General features: G+C 39.8%; 1 non-coding gene across 1 annotated transcript; it reads right to left on the minus strand.

Annotated features, from left to right (window-relative positions):
- Positions 1-4345: 4345 nt before the first annotated feature.
- On the minus strand, positions 4346-4452 carry LOC145003619 (small nucleolar RNA R71). The gene has a single exon (XR_013662072.1). It is a non-coding gene; the product is annotated as a small nucleolar RNA R71 (small nucleolar RNA).
- Positions 4453-5050: the final 598 nt, after the last annotated feature.

A 5050-nucleotide genomic window follows, 5' to 3' on the forward strand; every position in this document is an offset into this window, starting at 1 on the left:
TGACAAATACAAAAGTATTACGATTATTGAAATCACAAGTAAGCTTGGGGATGTATGGTCAGTCCTGGGAGTGGCATAGCCTGATCAACTATGCTTGTCCGAGGAGTGATTAGCATATGCCCAAGAATGGTTGTGATGTGGCAACAAGTCTAAAAACTTACTAACACAACTACAATGAGAACCTTAGTACAAAACATAAATTAAAATACTATAGGAGTATTTCGTGTTACTATAAATATCTTAGCTAGTAGGTTTCTTAAACTAATTCTCTTACCCCTACTTCTCGTGTAGATAACATGGATGGATTCCATCATCACGATGACCCATACTTTCCACCCCACGACAATGTGGACTTGACACCATTTGTGTAACATCCCCCTGTGGCACATATCACAATATTGTCCGCTTTGGGCCACTCGGCACGAGGACTTCCCAGGGGGTCACCCATCCTGGTACTACTCCCGCCCGAGCACGTTTAACTGCAGAGTTCTTATGAGATCGGCTGCCCTCACGGCTTTAAAACGCGTTGTGATAGGGAAGGTATCCACACCCCTTATAAGGAATGCTTAGTTCTCCTTCCCAGTCGATGTGGGATCAGATATAACCCACTTTCACTCCCCATTATAGGGTTCAACGTCCCCATCGAACACATCGACTCATGCCCTAGCTCTGATACCATTTGTAACATCCCCCTCTGGCACGTATCACAATATTGTCCGCTTTAGGTCACTCGGCACGAGGACTTCCCAGGGGGTCACCCATCCTGGTACTACTCTCGCCCGAGCACGCTTAACTGCAGAGTTCTTATGAGATCTGCTGCCCTCACGGCTTTAAAACGCGTTGTGATAGGGAAGGTATCCACACCCCTTATAAGGAATGCTTAGTTCTCCTTCCCAGTCGATGTGGGATCAGATCTAACCCACTTTCACCCCCCCATTATATCCCACATCGACTTGGAAGGAGAACGAAACATCTACTTATAAGGGGTGTGGATACCTTCCTTGTCACAACGCGTTTTAAAGCCGTGAGGGCAGCAGATCTCATAAGAACTCTGCAGTTAAGCGTGCTCGGGCGGGAGTAGTACCAGGATGGGTGACCCCCTGGGAAGTCCTCGTGCCGAGTGGCCCAAAGCAGACAATATTGTGATACGTGCCAGAGGGGGGTGTTACAATTTGGGTCATCGTCGACAGATTGTCACACCCCCAAACCAAGGATAGCGGAAACGTCCGCAGGTGGAGGACTTCATGTATAGTATCATAACCACAATTGCAATAGTAATTTAAACAAACACAACCAACATATATATAATTGAAATAGTTACATCATTGTATGAGTTACATGTTTCCAAATCAATTACAATATGTTGACAAAACGTGAAATGTTGATGCCTTAACGTCCCATCCTCAAAATGCACTTTGATACCTGTTTAGTGATTTTATGAGAATACAAGTTGTTTGAAAAAGTGTCAACACAAAGGTTGGTGAGTTCATAAGCTTTGTTTTCAAACTTGATAAAAGTATTTCTCTTGTAAATGTCATGTTTGTTTCAGAAAAATCTGATATTTTCCTTAAAATGTGTAATGTAGTCTTATATCAGAAAACCAAAATGTCTAAGTAACCTCTCGTACTAATAGAAAATGATATGTGTTTAAATTGGCATAAACACATTTGAATTCAATGAAATTCCCATAAATTCTTATGTTTGTTAATACTTTCTGTGAGTTCATTATAACCATGCTATGACCTAGTTGACCTGAAACGACGTTCTTCAGGCGTCGGAAATGTTTATGACATTTCTCACCCCAGACCTGGCGGTCTAACTGTTGCATGCAGTTAAGGTGTGGGTTTGTCAAACCCAATATAGATCTATCTACAACTATCACGCTGTCCCTCCAGGAGACTCTGGTTACAATACATGACTTAGTGGTAAATGTGAAGCGAATGTCTCACAAAGTCTTTAACAAATTTACGTGTAATGTAATGAAAATCCCTTATTGTATACATGTACCCTTTTTGTATGAGTGTTTTATGTAATTGATATGTTCATATTTAGTTTGTATTAAGTATAGATTTTTATTCATTAATTAGCTAAGTTATTGCATTTCATGGACAAAAGGTACTTAAAAGTGTTTGAATTGTATTTTCAGTCCAAAAATGAAGCTCAGAAGCAAAAGGAAGCAGGAGAAGCGATTAGGAGCTCGGGAATTGAATAAAGAAGAAAAACACCAAAAATAACACCTACTCGGCGAGTAGGGTCGACTGCTCGGTGAGTCCAAGTGAAGATTCGAGAAGATAACGACTCAGGAACCCAGATACTTATCGCATACGGGGATTGTGAGATGGACTCGACGAGTCGATGCGTGAATATAAAGATAACTTCTCAGATCGATGAAAAAAACTTCTGGGACAATTCTGGAAAAATTAGTTGTGATTCAGAGGCTAGAGAAACCCTAGAAGACGAAGATAGAAGCTACAATTCAATCCCGAAGGAGATTTGAGGCAAATTTCATCATTCTACTTAATCTTTTGTTTTCCATTATGGTTAGACAGTTAGAATTCGTTTTTATGTTGTTATTTACTTCAATCATGAGCTAAAACTCTTAACTTCTGTTTGGGGATAAAAAATTGAGACTATGGTTTGATTATTGGTAGGATTAATTCAATGTTGGTGATTTTTGTTATTTTAGCTTGCTAAAGAACCTTGTGTGTGAATGATAACTAATTTTCTATTAATAGGAAGGTAATTAAATAACATGAACATCGTTTGATTATCAACCCCATATACCATGTGACTACTTTGTTATATGTCTTGGATTAATGAACATGAAACTATAATTAATAAGAAAATTAAGTAAATCCATGTGCAAGCTTGTGTGATGACCATCAACAAGAAGTTAATTAAAAGCCAAATTGGTTAACTATTGTAAGTCTAAAGTAATCCGAACAATTAATCTAGTGAACTAAATTGAATTAGACAACTGATCACTGTTTAAGTTAGTTTATTTACTAAGGATTAGTGTAGTGAATGCGAACCTAGTCACTCAAATCGATAACCAACAAAAGAGTTAATCCATTGCACTATTACCTTGAAATCAACCATAGGATCAATTGAGTTGAACTAAATAGAAGTTCCTTCGTGTTATTGAATCTAGTTAATTCCTTGCTTTTCTAGTTTTTAGATTGAGTAATAGTTAGTAAGTTTCTAGTCTTGTAAAACTAGAGAAAACCCTCTACTTATTAATTAATTTAGATAGAATTAGTTTTTAGTTTTAATTTGTCGTTCCCTGTGTTCGATACCCTACTTATTTGACTATACCACAATTGATAGGTCCACTGCCTTTGTGTGTTTATTTTACAACTAAAAGTAGGTTTAAAACTAAGTGAGTTTTCACACATCAAGTTTTTGGTGCCGTTGCCGGGGAACGGTTCTAAAATTAACACTAAATTCTAATTCAATCAATCCTTTGTGTGGGATTTATCTTACACAAAGTTAATTACACGGTAATTTAGTAGGTAGTATAGTTTTTTTTAAATAACAATTTTTTTTTTCTGATTTTACCTTGGACTCGCCGAGTGCACTCGTGCAGACTCGGCGAGTACTTCGCTGTTTGTAGTATTAATTTTTTTTTTGTTCTTTTTACGTGTTTTTTTTTTGTTTTGGTTACAGTTGTTTCATGACCCGAGGATCTGATACACCTCTGGTCCCTCCTCTTGAAGATCCGGAATCCGCACTAAGAAGGAGCAAAGGCAAAACCGTTGGAGAATCTGCTTCTTCAAAGAACTCACCACTCAAAAACCTCAAGTCTGTTTTCAGCAAGAAGAGGAGCAACAAATCAGGAGCATCCATTGCCTCTTTGACAATCGAAGATCCAATTCAAGAAGACACCGAGTACGAGACTGAGGAAGAGGAAGAACCCACATACGAGCACGAATCCGAGTTTGAAGACGATTTAGCTACCGCTATGGCTAATATCGATGAAGTCCCCATGGGGGAATGGAAGAAGAGGATGCGTGATGACACCGGCCCGGGATTTGTGCAGCCCGCAATTCCCGCAACCGCTACTTTCGAGCTAAAGGGTCATATTCTCGCTCAACTCAAGGAGATTCCTTTTTATGGGAAAGACCACGAAGACGCCTACAAGCACTTGGATGAAGTAAATGATGTGGCTGACTACTTCAATGTACCAAATGTGCCTCGTGAGACCCAGCTACTTCGCATGCTCCCAGTCACATTCAAAGGTGCTGTGAAGGATTGGCTCAAGTCACGTCCTCCCGGATCGGTCACCACATGGGCCAAGATGAAAGGGGAATTCATAGACCACTTTTGCCCGCCTTCCAAGATAGCTAAGTTGAAGAAAGCCATCACCAACTTTGAGCAACAACCCGGTGAATCTCTTTATGAAGCTTGGGAAAGGTACAAAGGTTTGCTTAGAAATTGCCCACACCATGACCTTAATAGCCAACAAGAGGTCTCCATTTTCTATGATGGAGTCAATGTCACCACAAGGCAATTGCTCAATTCACAAGGCCTGCTCACCAGAAAGCCGCATCCGGTAATCAAGGAGTTAATTGAGGAATTCTCTAATCATTCTAGAGAATACCACAATCCGAGAAATGAAGTAAGTCGGGGAGCAGTGAACTCGGTGAATGATGGCGGCGGTAATAGCTAAGCTCGATAGTCTAGATAGAAGGATGACAAAAATGGATCAAACAATTCATGCTATTCGAGTTTGATGCGAGAATTGTAGAGGGCCCCACCTCACCAAGGATTGTGATTTTGACGAAAATGGAAATAAGAAGGCTCAAGTGTTTTACTCAAGTGGCAATAGATACGACGAGAATTGGCGAAACCGAATAAGGAATGGCTCCCATATGAAGAATATAAAAAGGCTAAAGAGGAGAAATACAAGCAGAAGGAGAGGGGATTCTATCAAAAGGAAGAACCGGTAATGGAAAAGAAAGCCAATTTAGAAGAAATGCTCACTAGATTCATAGCCGCGTCCAAAAAGAGACACAATGATCACGATGTAGCAATGCACGACACCAGAAAT

This window comes from Lactuca saligna, chromosome 6, assembly GCF_052625555.1.
Source record: "Lactuca saligna cultivar CGN05327 chromosome 6, ASM5262555v1, whole genome shotgun sequence".
Taxonomy (NCBI): domain Eukaryota; kingdom Viridiplantae; phylum Streptophyta; class Magnoliopsida; order Asterales; family Asteraceae; genus Lactuca; species Lactuca saligna.